The sequence below is a fragment of the Benincasa hispida genome, chromosome 6 (assembly GCF_009727055.1).
Source record: "Benincasa hispida cultivar B227 chromosome 6, ASM972705v1, whole genome shotgun sequence".
NCBI classification, from domain to species: Eukaryota; Viridiplantae; Streptophyta; class Magnoliopsida; order Cucurbitales; family Cucurbitaceae; genus Benincasa; species Benincasa hispida.
Window position 1 is genome coordinate 50,570,617 of NC_052354.1, and position 21,252 is coordinate 50,591,868.

General features: G+C 35.2%; 1 pseudogene; it reads left to right on the plus strand.

The window, feature by feature from the left end:
• Nucleotides 1–1,973: 1,973 nt before the first annotated feature.
• Nucleotides 1,974–14,970, plus strand: LOC120079282 (annotated as a pseudogene).
• The last annotated feature ends 6,282 nt before the right edge of the window (nucleotides 14,971–21,252 follow it).

Below are 21,252 nucleotides of genomic sequence, written 5' to 3' on the forward strand. Positions count from 1 at the left end.
GAAGGAAGAAGAAAATGATCAAACTACACGATCAAGTAAGTGGGAGAAATGATTTTTTTAAGAGTACTTGATTGTTTAGTAATCTCTCGCTCTTGTGAGAATCGTCTAGTAAATCTCGCTCTCATGAGCAATCGTTTAGTCTCTCGCTCAATCGTTTAGCAAATCTCGCTCGATTGTCTAGTCTCTCGTGGGGGCTATCGTGTAGTCTCTCGTGAGCAAACGATTAGTGAAGCAATTAATGAAGCGATCATTTGTAAAATGAAAACATTTTTCATTTTATTCTTCAGTTATTAAAACTAAACATAACCTCCCACTTCACGCACGGTTAAAGGAGAAACCAATCATAATTATCTCATAATTGTTTATATTATAAATAAATATAATAACTAACTTATCATATTATATGATAAGTTAGTTATTATATTTATGACCTGTAGTTTTAATATCACATCATATGTAATATTTAAATCATAGTTCTTTTCTCCTTTATTTAATATAAATCATATTTATCAAATTCCTCCAATTAATGTATCTTGTACATCAAATCAGTTATATCACATATAATTGAACTAATTTAATTATATCATATATAATCAAATTCCCTTTTGTTAATTCGAATACTTCAAACTAACCCAAAAACTGATCCTCAAATTGAATCCATTGACCTACGAAGGGGACCTTATGAAACTGTAGCTTGAAGCTCCAACGATAGGTGAATAACTGACTAAACTCTTTAATCACGATATCCACCTTCCGTTAACTATTAGGCACTTCACTAAAGATCGACAGTTGCACTATTCTCACTACAGATATATTTCCGTGCTCATTGGATATAACCAATCAACAGTACGATAACCCTTCACAGATCGGTCGTAAGTACAGCTGGCTAATTTACCGTTTTGTCCCTATAGTTACACCTAACTCTTTAAGTACCATTGATTTCTGTAATGAACAATACATCATAGTCCTACTATGAATGAACACCTCTCAGGCTATGAGAAATTATTTGGCACCACATTGTTCAAGCCCTAGAATCAACCCTTAAGGGAGCAATCCACCTACTTACCTTTGCTTCAGGGAAGAAGTGAATTCCATTTTGTGTAGCTGAGTTCCTAGCTCTCCAATTAGATGAATCCCTAAAGTGGTAGGTTTGAATCGGTAATATGCCACTTGCACCCATGCAAATCAAAGGACCACCCTCATAGGCAAGTTCCCAACTCACTCAGAATTAAGGTCATGTTACCTATGGTCATCCTAGTGAAATGAAAGGCTCTATCATGAATGGTGTTATATAACGAGACTAAACATTTCGTGGTCCGGTCTTATATAAACTTCTTTGTATAGAATACCCCCGCTCGCATGTCTCCACATGAATGATCAGGATCAGTCTATCTGTAGCAATTTACAACACTTATAACATCTACAAAGCGGGTTGTATCCGTAGTGTCACCAGGATAAGGTTTCCCTCCTTTATCCATATACTACAGACCATTTAGGTTATCATTTAAGGCATGATCCACTTGTATATCTCCCACATACATGCTTAAGTAATAACGATAACCATAAATCTTAGTTTATTGGTTTGTGGTTAATGCAACTAAAATATCTCATATTTCATAGACAACAGTGAAGAAAATATCTCATATTATTACATCACAAGTGTTTGTTCATACAGGAGTTTATAAACTATAGGACCCTATGAGATTTAGGGCATCAATCCCAAAGTGGCGATGTGTAGATTCATTGAAAACATGGGAAGAAAGGAGAGTTGGGGTTAGTTAGGGTGAGTTGGTAAAATATACCAACTCAACTCTACCAACATTTAAAGTTGGTGGGACAAACAATAAGTTCGTATATTACACCAACTCAACTCAAATCATGTTGGGGAACCAAACAACCCCTTAGAGATCAAAGATAGAAAAGGTATAGAAAATCAGGTGGCTGACCACCTATCAAGATTGGAAAATAAAGAAATGCAGTTCGGTCAGGCTAAAATAGAAGACGCATTTTCTGATGAACATCTACTTAAGGTTGAAGATAGGGAGTCGTGGTAAGCTGATATTGTCAGTTACTTAACCACGAAATAGTTTTCAAAAGACTACAATGCTCAGCAAAAGAAATAACTTATGCATGACAGCAAATTCTATTTTTGGGTGAGTCGTTTCTTTACAAACAAAGCCCATATCTAATTATGCATCGGTGTGTCCCCAAGGTTGAAGTACAAGGCATCTTATTTGAATTCCATGATTCGCCTTATGGAGGTGATTCCGAAGGAGTGGAATAACTGCAAAGGTCCTCAAGAGTGGGTACTTCTGGTCTACTCTATTCAAAGACGCAACGTAATATATTCTCAAGTGTGTCCCATGCCAACGCACGGACAACATCTCAACAAGGAATGCAATGCCACTCAACAACATACTCGAAGTTGAACTTTTTGATGTTTGGGGCATTGACTTCATGGGGCTTTTTCCTCCATCTTGTGATCAATAGTGTATTTTAGTAGCAATGGATCATGTGTCTAAGTAGGTTGAGGTAGTGGCCTGTGCGCAGAATGATGCGACAACTGTTTTAAAATTTCTGACCAAGTACATTTTCACGCATTTTGGAACACCAAAGGCGTTGATAAGTGACGAAGGTACACATTCTATTGACTGCATCATTTTTAAACTACTTGATAAATATAATGTCGGGCATAATATGGCTATCGCCTATCACCCATAGATGAACAGGCAAGCAAAAGTCTCCAACAGAGAAATCAAGTCAATTTTGGAAAAAGTTGTCAACGCATCGAGAAGGAACTGGGCACAAAAATTGGATGAAGCTCTTTGGGCATATAGGACTGCATTCAAAATACCAATAGGTATGTCTACTTATGCCTTAGTATTTTGTAAATCCTACCACTTACCTTTGGAATTGGAGCATAAGGCATTTTGGACAGTGAAAAAGTTGAACTTAAATCTGGAATCCCTTTTTTACTTTAAACCATCAACCCACGCTTTGAAGTTTTTATCACATGAAGATACCACCTACTTGGTGGAATAAGTGGATTATGGTAATTAAGGTGCTTTGAAGTTGAGTGGAAAATCTCACTTTATGGGTTTTTCGAAATTTCCAATTTTTTTCCATTTTGAATTTTGAATTTCAATTTCAAAATCAAAATCAAAATCAAATTTCAATTTTCATTCTTTGATTAAAATTGAACTTTTATTAATTTTACAAAAATTAATCAATAATTAATTTTTGTAATAAAATTAATAATTACTAATTAATTAAACAATTTAATTAATTCTATTAATTTAATATCAAATGTTAAATTAATTTGTCACCAAATCCATCACGATGAATCCCCATTCATGAAATTAATACTTAAATCATATTTATATATTAATCAATCCTCCAATTACGTTTAATTCCAAAATTAAACGTGTAATTATATCACATATAATTATTAATTTCCTTAATTCGAATTAGAACGTTTCAAATCAACTTATCATGCTATTCTAAGGCTAATCCGTTTGTGAGCTAGTAGAGGGACCTAATGGACCTACAGATCATGGGCTCTAACGATCCGAGATCAATGGGTTGAACTCTTTACATCTAATTAACTCTAATTCGTTAACTACCAGGTCACTCCACTAAAGTTCAGTAGTTGCACTCCTCTCACTGTAGATATATTGTGTCCACTCGATATAATTATGATTAGTAAGTTAACCCTTCACAGATTGTTCGAAATAACGATTGGGTCAAATGACTGTTTTACCCCCACCCTCTCATTAGCCCGAGAGGGACTCGGTTTGTAGTACTTTACAACTCCTTGTAACAACTACAAAGTGGGCTACATCCAATAGTGTTATCAGAATAAGGCCCCTAACTTTATTCGTTATACTATAGATCATTTTGATTATTTACTCGAACCTGATCCAGTTTTATGTATCCACATAAAGTTCAAGTGCTCATGACGTAGTCATGGATCTTTTAATTTATTGGATTTATTTCTAAAATGAAATAAGCAATTCATAAATTCAATAACAAATTTATTGAATCAAACTTTAATAATAACTTTATTGAATTTCATAATAAGTTTATTATTTTGCAAACCACGAGTTTTAGGACATAAAATCCAACCGCGATTCTTTGCTTCTGGCTATTACTTTAACTTTATCATACTCCATGGAAAAGATAATGGCAGATAATGCAATGATTATGAAACTCTCAGCTTGTGAGACAATGGGCTTAGCAACAACAATTTGTATAGATAAAACTGACACTCTTATTTTAAATGAGATGAAAGTTAAGAATTTTGGATTGGGGAAGATGAAATTATAGACAAAGAATTTTCCAATTCAAGAATTGCGACTGAGGTTGCTGAATTGCTGCATCAAGCAGTTGCATTGAATACAATGGGTAATGTTCAAAGATAATCTTTTTCACCTCTAGAAATATTCGGGAGTCCAACTGAGAAAGCGATACTTTCTTGGGCCGTGTTTAACTTGGATTTGAACCTTAGATGAATTGAAGAAGCAACATGAAATAATCCAAGTGGAGACATTTTGTTCAAAGAAAAAGAGAAACGGAGTTTCGACGTGACGATAGGAGGAGTGGTTTATCCATACATATTGGGAGGGAGCAAGAGAGATGATATTGACAATGTGCTAATATTATTACAATAAGCAAGGAATAGTTAGAGATATTGATGGGAAGCAAGAAGACAATTGATTGCGACAATCACAACTATGGCCGGAAAAAGTCTCTGATGCATAGCCTTCACCCACAAGCAGATCAAAGACAACGAAAATCCAAAAGTCCCTACAAAACTCGATGAATTGGGATTGACATTACTCAGGTTAGTCGGTTTGAAAGATCCTTGCAGTCCAGGAGTTAGAGAAGCTATAGAATCATGTAGAGCTGCCGGAGTGAACATAAAAATGGTAAAAGGTGATAACTTACAGCAACAACCATAGCAATTGAATGCAGATTACTAAATCCCGATGGTGATACGAACAATGACGAAGTTGTAGTAGAGAGCGTAAGATTTAGAAACTACACACCAGAAGAGAGGCTAGAAAAGATTGGGAACATCAAAGTAATGGCTAGATCTTCCCTATTTGACAAGCTTCTTATGGTACAATGCTTGAAGAATTTAGGCCATGTAGTGGCAGTCACAGGGGATGGAACAAATGATGCCCCTGCTCTTCGTGAGGCAGACATTGGTCTTTCCATGTGAATTCAAGGAACCAAAGTTGCAAAAGAGAGCTCGGATATTATGACAACTTTGAGTCGGTCGTCACGGTTTTGAAATGAGGAAGATGTGTTTACAACAATATCCAAAAGTTCATTGCAGCATTAGTAGTGAACTTCATTGATGTTGTGTCTTCTGCTAAAGTCCATCTAACAGCAGTTCAGTTATTATGGGTGAATATCATAATGAACACTATGGGAGCTTTAGCCTTAACCATTGAGCTACCCACCAATGATCTCATGGCGAAAACGTTGGTCGATCAAGCTGAACCGTTGGTGATGAAAGTCATAAGGAGGAACCTCATTGCACAGGTTGTGTATCAAGTGACAGGATTGTAGGTTTTGGAATTTAAAGGAAGTGTCATCTTCAATGTGAATGAAAAGGTTAAGAACACACTCATTTTCAACACTTTTGTGCTATGTCAAGTATTCAATGAGTTCAATGCAAGGAAGCTGAAGAAGAAGAAGAATATATTTGAAGGGATACACAAAAGCAAGCTGTTTTTGGCAATAATTGTGATAACTTTGGCTTTTCAAGTGGTAATGGTGGAGCTTTTGGGAAGGTTTGCAAATACTGAGAGGTTTAATTGGAGCCAATGGGGAGTATGTTATACCAGTTTCTGCCTTTCACTTTCCACAGAGAAGAAATTCAGTGCCATAAAACTAAAGCTTCTATCATATCAATACCATCATTTTTCTTAAAAGAAAAATCCAACTACCAAGAAATTAGCAATGTCTTTACTTTCCCAAGACGTGTTTAGTAGTAACAATGACATTGCAGAACTGAAGTTCATTTATATTGACCTTTTAACCTAAATCTCAAATTAGTTTTGATGATAATAAATCTGATCTAAAATAATTTTTTAAGTTCGGATCCCTAAAAACTTTAATTAAACAAATATTTAATTTTAAAATTACTAAACTCAGCACTAAAGGGTTATTTGTTTTTTTTTGGAAATGTAGATAATCGGAATATTTAGATACTTGAAATTATAGATGTCTGAAATTACAAATGTCCAATATCCTTAGATAACCATGTTTATTGTAGGAATATTTTTTAAGATATCTAGGAATATTTAGATAATTATGCTTATTTTGTAAGATTTATATCGAGAATTTCTTGAATTTACATAATGTTCTAAGAATGCATTTACGGGTATTCATTAATGTATAATTAATTTAATATAATTTTATTACTTTCTTTGTTATTTTTCTCAATGAAATAATATATATTAATTTAAGATTTTTTATAAAACAAATATTAATTTAAATTTAAATTTGGTTATCTTTCTTAAATTTTTTTTTAAAAATCTACGATATAACAAAAGAGAGTGAAATATATACTTGACAATATTTATTTTGATTATAAAATAAAAATAAAAAAGAGTGTTATTTATATCTATACTATCTAAAAGGGGTTATGGGAAAACATTCGATTTCCTCTTTTGCCCTGCTAATTGATGATCATTGAGATACCTTATGTAATTTAATACTTAAATCATTAAAATTTGCATTTTATCTCTAATATCTATTTTATATTAAATAAAGGGAAAAGAAAATTTAAAACTCACATTTTATTCTCTAAATTTTAATTCAAAAAAAATATTTAGAAAAATCACATTTTATCTTTAATAATATTTACTTCTCTTTAAATAAAGGTTTTTAAAAAAAAAAAAAAAATCATATTTTATCATCTAATCTCTTACTCACAATTTTTTTAAAGTTACACTTTATCTATAATATCTACTTCAAGTTAAATAAAGATAAAAAAAAATTAAAAACAATTCACATTATATCCTCTAATATAATCTCCACTTCATATTAAATAAATGAAAGTTTTTTTTAAAAAAATAAAACTAAATTATGATGTGAGATCTAAATTTTCCTTATAAATAACTAATGTCAACTTCTCATTTTTTTTTAATCAGGTATCTCCTCTCTCTTTTCTTTTCTTTCTTTCTTTTTCTTTTCTTTTTTTTTTTTTAATTTTGCTAATCGACTCTCTCTATTTTTTTTAAATCAAGTATCTCCTCTCTCTTTTCTTTGGGGTTTTTTTTTTTTTTAGAAATTTTGTTGTAGATATTTTTTTCGTTAATAGCAACGTTTTTACCAATGTTTATTTTTCCTTCTTTAAGAAGTTTAATTTCTCTATTTCAATTATCTCTTCTATATTCTAAAGGAAGATGTCATCTTTCTCTCTAATTTTGTTTAACACATGTCTTCTTTTTCAACTTTTTTCACTTTTCAATTTTGTAAAAACATATCAAGTGACTTAATGTAATTTTTTATTTGCTTTTATAGGGTTTTTCTCGATTCACTCAGAATACATATTGAAAAGGGTGGAGAAAAGACTTTACTTTTGAGGTTCGAGAAATTTCTCAAAGTTCAAGCAATTTAGAGGTCAACAAAGTGACCGAGAAGAGAGTGATTGTTTTAATGCTTTTGTAGTTTTTTCAGGTTTTGATTTTTGTAAATGCACACTGATAACTTGTAAAAATACAAGTTATTGTTCTCTCAAAGTTGAAACAATTAGAATCTTTATTGATGTAAACGCACTCATTATAGAGAAAAAACACATGAAATTCTATATATGTACTAAACTCATACAAAAATATCATTTTAAGTAAAAGGTTGCTTCATTAAGCATGTAACGTATGAATGAAAGAAATTTACCAAGTGTTGCAAACAAGGCCAATGTAGAGGTATGCGTCCAAGACTATTCAACACATGAAAGATACAGTTGGCTCGTGCATTTTATGTCAAACCACTTGCCGGCATGGGCTTCTGACTGGCAGCATCTGAACAGATCATAAATGGCAGACAACTGTTCCAAGTTATGAAAATTAGTGCAATCAAATCACCAAGTTGGACGGCTGTTTCACTATTGATCAAGAGGTGTTGGCCGGAGAGAAGCTCGAGATTCCTCAACTCCTCCACCAAGTTGGTCATAGTACGCATTAAAAACAAGCCAAAGAGCACAAGAGATTGAACTCTGCTGCTTGACTTCTTACTTTTCACCTTTCATTCTCATTCTCTATCTACTTTCATTATGCTGAGATTGTTTGTATAAACACTTGATATCTTTAATACAATCTTATCTTCAACCATTCATCATTTCTCCATCTGTTTACTTTCAAAATTGTGTGTTTGTGAATTTTCTGACTTAATGAAAGTATGAAATCTATTGCTTAAGTCTTCCTAATCAGTTGACTAAAATGGTAAAGTAGTTAAGTCACTCGAGAGACCAGTTTAACTATTAAACACATTAAGTTAGGGCATGAAGTAATTTTAGAGATAGAATTGCTCATGTCTTTTGACTGTTCTTTGTAACCGACGCATGCATCCTAGAGATAGGATTACAGTGGTAGTCACATCGAGAGATATTGAATCTAGCATGAACCAAGAACAAAATTTCCAACGCATAGCACATACATTTAGATTGTAAACAAGCATCTACACCTTCTTTATTTCATTTTCATTATGCTCATCTAGGCTTGTTATTTCTGCTAGGAAATCAGTGCATACCATTGACACTTTAAAACATTCATCCATAAACCCCTTTCTCCCTCTAAACTTTTATTTCTTCTTGCATGCGTGTCGTAGATTAGTGTAAATAACCAACGCATCTCAATTAATTAGGAAACATCTGCATCAGATCCAAGAACAAACCCTGCATTAGTACATTCTAGAGTCCCTGCGTTTAATCCTGGACTCACCAGGAAACTTGCGTTAGATTTATAATTGAGTCTAACTCAGAAGAACTTGTATGCATAACAAGCTGTGCACCACAACGCATCACCTTATTTTCATACCAAGAGATAGATTGATCCCTCATCCATTTTCATTCATCATACTCATTCATCTCCACTTACATTCATCACCATAAACACATTTAGAATCAGAATCACAGGGCGAACAGATAATATGGTATAAATGAACTAATATATGATTCACTTGCATTTAAATTTCACCCTCTACCTTCACGACCTAACATATGAACTAACATATGGTATAAACAAACATGTATGTCCAACTGACTTTTTCTTCTTTTCGATGTTGAAGGACCTATGAATACATACATGGAAGATAAAATGATCAAACCAATAGCATAAAATGTTAGTCATTAAATGTTAAATGGTATAAAAAGTTTGACATACATTCGTTACTTCCATGATATCCTCATGGATATGATCTTTCAAAGGGTACATTCAAAATATAATACCCTTCGTGTAGTCAATAGCGAATAAATTCTAGTGGTTGCTACCAATCATGTTAGATTAATGACACTAAACTTTGATTAATCCCATTGGCATACAAGTGATGCATTAACTATATCAACCTCATTAGACACATGATTCCTACATTTCAAACATGGACATCTAATTGAATTGGAACCATTGTCATGACATAAACCAAATTCAATAAATGTTTTCACTTCTAACTCATATACTCTAGACATCCTATTTTCCATCATCCATGACTTGTCCATTGTACAATATTAGAAAACTTAATTCTTGGTACTTACCCCCTAAACAAACTACATAATGACAAATAGTTTCGTTAAAGGAGATTGGAACCATGTGACATGAGAGTAATTCAAACATCTTAACCACAAATGGATGCCTTTAAGTAAGAATACCAAAAAAAAAAAAAAAACACCTAAACTGTAACTAGTTCATCCATTTCTTTAGTTTTTTTTTTTCTTGTTTTAATTTTCTACTTATAAATAGTTCATTCATTAGTGTTCATGTTGGTAGTTAGTATTGATTTTTCTACCATGTGATTCTTTTTTCTTAAGTACAATTGAGGGTAGGAGGATTTGAATCATAGACCTTATGGTTTCTAACACACTCATATGTTAATTGAGGTATGCTCAGTTTTGTCACGTAAATATTATGTTGAGTCAAACATTGTTGATTTTGAGTGTTTTAAAGTAGAATTGAACATGATTCGTTGTACTAAAAATAATAATAAGATTTATTAAATCATTTATGGAGAAAATTTTGAACTTAATTTGACTCATCCACTTATTTACAAGATTTTTAAAAAAAATTACAAGTTTTGACTCAAATGGAAACGACAGTGCATTTGTTATGATTTTTTGAGGTTGAATTGGAGTCCTAAACCGAAGGAAAATTGCAGGCATTTTGAATTTGTGCGACTGAGCTAAGATATTAATTTGAAAGGAGTGGGTGCTTTTGAACCTCCCAATTTTAACATAAAACCCTTCATTCTTCTTCCCTAGTCTTCGACTTTCTTTCTTCCTTTGTGTTCTTTCCCGGCTCTCTCTTACATTTCCTTCTAAATTTTCTATTAAAAAGAAATTCTAAACAAAATTATAAAGAAATTTAGAAATTCTAAAGGCTACCATGATTAATTTGTAAATCTTATCAATTTGGTAAGAAATTATTTGGGGAGAAAATGTTTCAAATCATAACTGATTTATAATTCTTTAATTTACTTTTGCATCCAAAGCAATTCGAAATAAAGTGGATGTATCCAAACAACATTTACTTTTGCATCCAAACAAATTAGAACTGATTTCAAATTCAATCCAGATAAGGGTAAATAAATAGAGAAAGCAAGTTTACACTTGAGTCGACGAACGGATCAATGGCTGGAACATGAACCACGAGCCAACAGATAGGGGTGATTTCGAACGACAGCGATGGAAACCACGGACGAGAAGATCCTTGACGATGAAGACACTCGGTGATGGTGTCTGGTGATCCTTGTGGTATGTGTTGAGGGGATCCGCGATGGAGAGACAAAGAATTTCAGACAACCCACAGTTTAAGGAGGATGATGGTTTCAAACGACCCTCGGCAGCGATTTTGTCTCATGACGATGGAAAATCGAATAGGTGGGCGGTGGTTTGTAGAGGAAAAGGGTTTCATTTTTTTAGGGATGAGGATTTTGATCAAGGGTTTTTTGTACGAATGGCTTCATTTGGGACGCCCAAATGAAGAATGGCCACCTGTAGAGAAAGTAATGGAAATTGATCTTCTGCTTACGTCATAAGCATGTGATTTTACAATTCGCACCTGAGATGCACCCATCGCGTCTGCCAATATGAATTTACTCGATCTTCTATGGCTCGTCACTTGATACCCGATGGCTCGTCACATGTTCCTCGATGCATGGTCACTCGATACCCAGCTTCTTGGTTACTCAATACGACTGCAATCGACATGTGTATACTCGATCATATCTATGTCATACTTAATGCTTGATTACTTTATACTCGATTATTTTGAATTCTAAACCCGTTTGAAGGTCACTCGATACGGCTGCAATCGACATCTTTATACTCGATTATATCTATATCATACTCGATGCTCAATTACTTTATATTCTATTCTTTTGAATTTATAACCCATTTGAAGGCGTTTAAAGTCCATTATTTCACCACTTCCCAAGCTCAAACTATTCTCTTTGTTCGTCTAATTGTATATCCTTTGACGACAACACTTCTACACTCGAAATTCCACTATCTCTACACCAGGTAACATTCTTTTCCTTATTTGTAGTTTGGCATCATTCACACGAAACTTGACTATCATCAGGTAACATTCTTTTCCTTTTTTTATATTTTGGCATCATTCACTCAAACCTCGACTATCTCTGCATCATATTCCTCGATATATGCTTCCATGTTACTCAATACTCGATCAATATGATTTTCATTTCTATTTTCATATCTCGCATGTTTGGCCGGACTTTGAGCTTGTTTCATTTCAATTTTCATATTTTAGTTATTTTGAACCATCTGGAGTTTATGATTTGAGTTGGATAATGCATGAAGGTCGAAAATCAAACCAAATGCTCAAAAATCGACCATTTAGTCACTTGTAATGTAGCAAGTAAAGGATACCATGTAGCATGTATTGGGTATCAAGAAATCAAGTATCTTGTATCGTGCATCAAGGAACAACATTGTGTATCAAGTATTGAACAAAATTCTTATTTATCCCTGTCTTTTGTTATTCTGTGCAGTAGAGCTAGATAATTCAAGATTCCTCCGCAAGATCGTTCCCAGGCAAAGCGACCAGTCTATCCTCTCACATTGGTACGGCTAACAAGATAATGAAAGAGAAGCTTACTGCCACTCAGCTTGCCCTCATTAGAAAGACGGTATGAAGGCAATTTGTGGATATGAATATTATCTTCAACAGTCAATTAGTCCATTACATTCTATTGAGAGAGGTTGAAGACCATAGGAAGGATGCATGACATTCAATTTGAATGGTACAGTTGTAACATTCACCAAAGAAGACTTCCTATTATTGACGATATTTTAGCAGTCACCTAATCCAGTAGTTGTGAGGAGGCTGAAGTAATTGTATCACTACGTAGTAGTACTTGAGGAATGATTTTGCGAGGGATATTCATATTGGTACCTTAGAGACAATGTACAAAGAGATGGAGTTTGAGAACGATATGGATGTTGTGAAGATGACATAGGTCTATTGCACTGAATTAGCTATGATGGGAAGGGAGAAGACAAAGGCCAATGTCGACAAGACCTTTTTAATTGATGGGGAGGATTTAGTTTGGATTGGTGTCCTAATTCTCCCGAAGTCTCATAGTTTGTAAACATTGTACACATTGTTATGAATAAAATAAGAGTTATTTTATTTTGTATTTACCCATATCTAATAAACAAAGCTCCATGGTTATTGTATGAAAATTTAAGTATGTATGTGAGATATACAAGTGGATCATGCCTTAAGTGATAACCTAAAAAGGTCTGTAGTATAAGGATTAAGGAGGGATATCTGATCCTAGTGACACTGTGGATACGGCCCGCTTTGTAGAAGTTTACAAGTGTTGTGAACTACTACAGATGGTTGATCCTGACCATTCATGTGGAGACATGCGAGCGGGGGTATCCTATACAAAGAGCTTGTATAAAACCAGAATACGAGATGATTCGTCTCTTTATATAACGCCATACTTAAGACTTACATCTCACCTAAAACAACCATAGGTGAGATGTAGGACTATGACTTATGTTCATTAGAGGGATTAGTGGTACTTAAGGAGTTAGATGTAACTACAGGGGTAAAATGGTAAATTGGTCTAGCTATACTTATGAGCGATCTATGAAGGGTTATCACACTATTGATTGGTTGATATGGACACAAAATATATCTGTAGTAAGGAGAGTACAACTATCGGTCTTTAATGGAGTGCTCGACAGTTAACGGATGGTGGATCCTATGACTAAAGAGTTTAGTTAGTTATTCACGTACCGTTGGAACTGAGGTTCATAAGGTCGCCTTGGTAGCTCAATGGATTCAAGTTGAAAATCAACTCTTGGTATTAGTTTGAAGTGTTCAAATTGACAAGAGGAAATTCAATTATATATGATATAATTGGTATGATGTATGACATACATGAAGTGGAGGATTAATGTAAATATGATTTACATTAAGTACCATAAAATAAAAAAAGAACTATGGTTTATATGTTCCATGAGATGAAATATTAAAACTATAGATTATAAATATAATATGGTGAGTTGGTTATCATATATATTTATAGTAATATTAATTATTTGATAATTATCTCTTTTTCTCTAATAATCAATTGAGTGGGAGGTTATTGGTGATTTTATGGTACCCGTGAGATAAAGGAAAAATGTTTTCCTAAAACTGAGGGTTGCTACTTACGGAAAGAAACTCACGGAGAATGTTATCAAGTTAAAACGTTTCATTAAACGATAGTTAGTAGAGAGACTAAACAATCGTGGAGTGTCACTATACGATAGTTCACTCAGCTGGTCGTAGCTAAATGATCGCATGGCATTGTCAATATGATATGCTGCATCTTCTACACAATTGAGCACTTCGTCTATACGATAGACTATGTCATCTCATACTTGCTCAATCGTCTACACGATTGTTGTTCCTCCAGTCTCTTCCTCTAACCGAGATCATACAGAGCCCATAACTCCTGGATTGCACACCGAGAATACCAAGCTAACCATTGTGGTGGTGTCTTCACTCAACTCGATTGATATCGAGGTTTTAGAGGTCGTTCGTTGGGTTCGTGATCACTGCATTCGTTGTATTCGTGCTGGTGATCGTGCTGTTGTTCCGATCGTTGTGTTCTAGGGCTGAGGTGCTGTTCTTAGACACATTGGAGTGATCGAGTGAGTTTGAAGAATGAGCTTCAAAGGTATGATACTCTATCCTTTGACTATCTTATAAAGCATGTTGTAATTTCGTATTGTACATGACCTGTTAGTTTCCATTTTGTGGCTATAATTGTTTATGTTCAATTTCGAAAGGAATTTCGAATGATCATTCCACTGTTCATGGAAATCCTCATGTTTGATTTCTTTCAATTGGTATTAAAGCCATGCTACTTTGATATTCCAAATTCTACTTCTATTTTGAACTTTCTTTTACAGTCATGGTGAGTTTTTGCATTGTATTTAAATGTTAATTGCATTTAAGGATGGATGTTTATGACTATCACATGTAACAAATTGTTCGTTGTTTTGTATAGACAAGGATCACACCTGCACCATTGATCATATCCGATAGGGAGAGGCGATATAGGGACACTAAGGTCGATGAACGACCCATATACGAGTGCATTGATGTCGAAACGACCTCCTCAGAGACACTTACATCACACCATGATGAGGATGCTCGTAGTCACTCCAGTGACTATGAGAGTAACGAGCATCAATCCCACGAGCCAGAACTCGATGAGCATTAGTCTCACAAGCTCTCTACCAATGAGCGTGAGATTCATCCTCCTCATAACGAATCTCACGAGCTCCCTATTGACGATCATGTGCCCTAAACTGAGGAGCGAGGATCGCCAAGGTTGAATACAACCCATTTTGAGACCATGAGGGGTATGGGCATTCGCACAATGCTCCCTGACGTAGATCAGATAGTGGTTATGATGGAGCGTAAATTGGACAATGTATAACCAGACTTGGAAGATGTAAAGTTTGACTTGAGTTTCATTCGGGCCAACATACAAACAATCACCAGCCTACTGCGGTCATTGTGTCAAGTACTAATATCATGTTAAACTTATTCTAATGTAAATCTATATCATAATGTGTTTGACCTAACATACTTCGTAAATTATATAGGGTTTACGCATGGAGTCCACCAAGACTGTTGACTCCATTCCTCAACATTCCACCGAGTCCCATGACCCAACCCCTTCATCAGCCACTAAGTCCCATGAACCTATTCCTCCACCTTCCACCGAGTTCCAAGACCCCATTCCTCCACTTTCCACTGAGTCATGTGACCTCATTCCTTCACCTTTCAATAAGTCATATGACCTCATTCTTTCACCTTTGATGGAGCTTGTGAACTGTAAAGGAAAATAGTACGGACAAGTAGGAAGAGGAAGGTGACACAACCGTACATCCCTCCAGTTGACACGATAAGGGCAACACGAAAAAAGAAGAAATACATTCAGTTCAATTAACATTCGATTTACATTGTCCCTTATGACCCGACACACGCTATTCTAGAGGACTTGATGAATAAATTCATGGTTTGGTTGAACAGCGTGGATATAGGTCCTCACTAGCCAGCAAATGAAGTCCTATTTAGGAGGAATTACATGATGAAAGAATTGTTCCAAAAGCTAACACATTATAGTAATTGGGTTGAGAATGATGTAAGTTAACATCCATTATTACATTTATATGCTTCTTAATTACTATTCCCATTCTTTGACTTAACTTGCAATTATAGGTTCTCATTTCTCAAGGGATGATATATTATGCAACGGAAGACTACAAAATTAATAAGTACTTAAATTATATTTAATTTTATTTTTAAGCATGTTGTTCATATGATATTCATAAGAGGGTTTGAAACACATATTACCTTTGAAGATATCCTTCACAAATTCAGCTGAGATCCACTAAGATAAAGCTTGAAACTCCGAGAGGGCTATCACCAGGATGTTCTCTACTATGCTCAAGCTGGAATGTGTGGTGGAAACACTTAAATCAAGTTGAATTGATGAAGAACAAGTGAGGGGTACGTAGGGTTTTTAGGTTATTAGTTCATAAAGTATAACTCAGAATGCCTAAACTTTCTTAATGAATGGAGCTTCTTTCTATTGGTAGAATTCATGCAACTGTATAGGGTTGCATGGTGGGCAGCTCCAGCTTGAAGATCATCACCAAAATGCAATTGGAATTTGATGATATTCCATCAAACATGTTAGTGGGTTTTTCCCAAAAATGAAAAAATCCATTAACCTAAAATGATTTCAAAAATCATTTTATTTAACTTAATTTTATCAAATTAATTCAAAATAGTTCATTTAAATAAAACTAATTTTAATTGATTTTTAATTAAAATAATATTAATTTAATATCTAACTATTAAATTAATAAAATATCAATATCACCAATAAATCAATTTTATATTTAAAACATAATTTTAATATTAATTCATTTTCCAATTTCGTTTAATTTCAATTAAATTAAACGTTTTTAATTGTATCAAATACAATCAATCGAAAACCCTAAAATTGATTCTGAACATTTCAAATTCATAACCCTAATTTCATACATCAACACTTGATAACAGGTAGAAATGCATGTTATTACAGTACTAAATTGTTAAACAATGTAGGTTTGCGTTGATAAAATATATAAGATTGCGTCCAAAAAGAATTAAGTTCATGAAATTGCGGCCATATGCTTTCATCACACGAAAATAGTTAACTTTTGTATTTTTATACAGAATATGCGTTGACGCAAGACGAAAAATGCGATAACAAGAAATCAACAGTCGAGCGCAGCGTTACCGCAAGGTTTTGCGATGATTTTTGCTTGCAAACATCTGCTCAAGAAGGATTGCCGCATAGAGCCGGTGCAACTTGGTGGGCGCATCTGAGGGAAAAGAATAATAAATCACGATGGGATAGAAAGCTGATGGCGGTCGAGTTCGAATTAAGTTGACAAGCAAGTACACTCAGCTTTTTGGTGACAAATATTCGATGCATCAGACAGAGAATTAATATGATCCCATTAGTGCAATCATGAGAAAGAAGACGCCTTTCACCCTGAAGCTCTATAAATACCGAAGGCAACCTTCAGTAAAGGAGTTCGAATAGTTAGAGAATTTTTCCTTAGATAGAATAGCCTTGTTCTTAGATTTTATTTTATTTAAGGCAGAAGCGAGAGAAGCGAGATTATGTCGAAGATCGTTCTGGTGAACTTGGAAGAGTGCCGAAAGCGTTGAGATCAGAGAGAGGGCTAGCTCTTGCAGAAGCAAGAATATCTTTCGAACAAAATAGAGTTGATAGTGTAAAAGCCTTGGCAAGCAAGGGATTGCTATAAGGCTCTCTATCCTTATCTTCCATTATTATTTTGTACTTACACTTATCTATAGAAATGGAATTTCCTTCTTTACATCTGTTCACTCTCTATTTATTACGCATGAGTAGCTAAATCTGTTGAATGGGTTGAGAAGCACTTAGCTAGTATAACTGGGGATCTTTATTCTATGCGATTATCTTATATTATGTATGCATCATTCGTCCATTAGATATACTCGGGAGGGTAGTCTAAGGAAAGAATTTAGGCTTGGAAAAGTCAGGTTAGAATCTAAGCTCAGAAGAGTCAGATTAGAACGCATAAATGATGGCGAAACGTTGGAAGCCAATTTTACTCGACAACCAAAATCCCATGGACGCGTTATGCGATGCATGTTCCTAAGATATGCATTGATAGTCATGCGTTGATGGTCATGTGTTGGAATGATAATGCGTTAACGAATGTATGCGATGACCATACGTCCTGCCACAAATTTTCTTGCTCTCACGCTAAGTATAACGTTAACACAAGTTTCTCGAGTAATTCGAAGTCGAACACGGGGACTTGTCACTATACGTTTGTGGTGATATGCATGCGGTGGTATAAATAAACGAATGGAGGGGATGTTGCTAAGTTAACCCTACTCCTACTCCTATCTAACAGACAACGCAATGAGAATATGCATGAAATGTGGAGATGATTTCATTGCAATCCTTAAGAGTGACTGTGAAGGCAACCCTAGTCAACGCAAGCCAATGCGATCATGCTACACTCATGCATAACATCATTTTCCAATGCAAATGTGCTGCTCCTAAGTCTTAAACGCATGTGTTGAATATAAAATGTCCATAGAGCTCATTCCTAAGTCTCTACTCTTGTCCTATGCGATGACGCAAGCCAATGCGATCATGCTACTCTTGTCCTATCTCTAGGATGCATACCATGGGTTAATAGCAAATAGTGCTTATTCCTAAGCTCCTATCTCTTTTATTATACGTTCTAATCTGACTCTCCCGAGTCTAGATTCTGACCTGACCTTCCCAAGTCTAGATCATGCCCTTAGACTACCCTCCCGAGTATCCCTAATGGGCGAATGAAGCATACATACTACAAGACAATCGTATGAACTTGGTTGACGCAAGGTTGTTACCATCCCTAGTGAACAATGCATACATTGCTTAATGCGTCCAACCACTTACCCTCCTAGGTAGTTTATTGTTGCAGATTTTACTCATAGACAAGCAATGCGTTAGCCTATAGACAGGCGTTGCAGCAGCTCTACACTAAACAAATAAGATTACTCACACACTCGTGCAGCGCACACCTCTCGATGGGTTGCTACATGCTTCATATTCCTAATCCACATGACTAAGTATGCAATGCCCAAACAATCTCACTAAGTGTTGCAATGAAAGTAAAGATGCTAAGAAAAGAAGAGGAAGATGGAGTTGAAGGAACAGAGAAATGCATTGAAAACAGATTTTATTAATTCCTTAATTCAAAATATCATACAATACAATATAGGAAAAGAAAGGAAAAAGAAATGACAGGCTGGAAGCAAAACTTTGCTTCAAGCAGATGTGCGTCAAAACTGCCGGTGGTGCCATGGATAGGCGGAGGAGGTGACTCTTTCGAGATCTAGCTTCGGTTGAAGGCTCCGTTAGTCATCGGAATTAGTATGAAGGAGGTGAAAAACTCTCAACGTTTTTCTCACACATTTTTTCTGGATACATAAGGATCCGCCCTAGGTGCAACCTAGGTAAAAACCTTGGATAACTTGATTTGCTTATCGCTTCTATTTATAGAGCTTGGATGCGACAAGCATTAATTGGACTGCTCTAATTGACGTTCGAGCGGTTAAGTTATCTTCTGAACTCTAACCTAACGAGCATGTAGGTGAAATGTCAGCTCAGTTTGGATTTTCTTAAGATAGATCGTTAATGTACATTCATTCCACCTACCTTATGTTGATCCATTAGTTTTGATTGTTTGCGTAGCCACAATATTCAATGGTGCCTTCGCTTAATACGCAATCTACATGATGACCAAATCGTGACGAGCGCAACTCCCATGCGATGGATGGCTACGGTGATTATCGAATCATGTGTTTTGATCAAGCTGTGTTTTGCCTTTTGTGATGGAGTGTTCTTTCCGGCATGGCGGTATCGATGCGGTGGTCCGATTTTCCACGTTTTACATTTATTTCTATGCATTAGTTACAAAAAATAGAACATTGAATGCATAATTAACACCAAATTAACAGTCTAGTTCTGAGATTCGAACATGTTGAGTCGAAACTGCTAACCTCTTTTTCTCTAGTCAGGAACTCCTATATTGATCTGTCGCCAATATTCTGCCTCACAACCTTCTCAAAATTCTAATAAGAAGGCTAAGATGAACATGCACTTCTGCATGTCATCAAAATAATCAAGGAAGTAAGAGCTTGAGGAATAAGCACTATTCTGTTTATTAACGCATCGATGCATCCAGAGATAGGATATAATTGGTGTGCAGTCACTCCGTGTCTTTGTGTCCATCTCTTGGCATCAATCGCATAGCAAAAAAAGTAGAGACTTAGGAATAAACTCTATGGACATTATTGCCATTCAAACAATGACGTTCCTAAGAAACTAGGACACGACATTTGCATTGGGAAAAATGACTTGCTGTCGCCATAGTGTTTAGCATGATCGCAATAGTTTGACCAGCATTCCTGGGAAACGCTATAGCTAGAAGACCGTTCTCACCGCATTCATATACCGAGTAACTCAGATGTATTACCGAAGCATAATGATTTTTTCTCAAATATGCCTCCATACATTTATTTTATACTGCAAACAACAACCCAAAACTATTAATTTGTTTTATTTGTGGTTGCTGGCAAGTCCGTTCTTACCGAATATGATCACCGTTACTGTGTTTTCCCTAGTTCCCAACGTTTCGACACCTTGTTGAGACTTGACAGGAAACTCAGTGCGAATTTGTATCTGGATCATCTGAGAAAACGTGTTTGCTTGATTAATGCATTCCCATCACCGTAATCATATCTCATATATTTCAATACATAAAATTATACGCATCAAGTTTTTGGCACCATTGCAAGCGACTTTGCAGCAATTCAAGTGTGGTTAACGGTAAATTTTTCTGATTTCTTAGCAAGCTCTCAATCTCTGGCGAATTACACACACACGAGATTGAGAGAAGTTCCGACGAAGACTAAGAAATAGCCGCTAAAACAACAACCAGATAAAGAATGATATGGTGGCGAAGCACCCTGGAAACGGAGCACCACTAAAAACGATGTCATGGCGAATCCAATCCTACTGGTCAAAACGATTCGCAATAGGCCATTCGGAACTATGCATCACAAACCTCCTGACACGATTTTCATCCAGGATCATCGAGGCTGCCTTGATGGAAATGCCCGATCTAAATGAAAACTGGTTGATGCTAGCAGATGATCCAACTAGCAGGACCAGTTTCAAAGGAAGACGTGAACGAGGACCCGCATCTTCCACTCCAGAGTTTCATAGAAATCTGTAACACTTTGTGGTTCTGGAATATCCTATCGAAGATGCTTCGACTAACTTTGTTTCATTTTCTCTGTTGTTGATCAGGCAAGAAAACGGGTTTTGAGAATATTTTTCAAACCAAGAATGCCAGGAAAGAATTAATAATGAATTTTTGAACAAGAA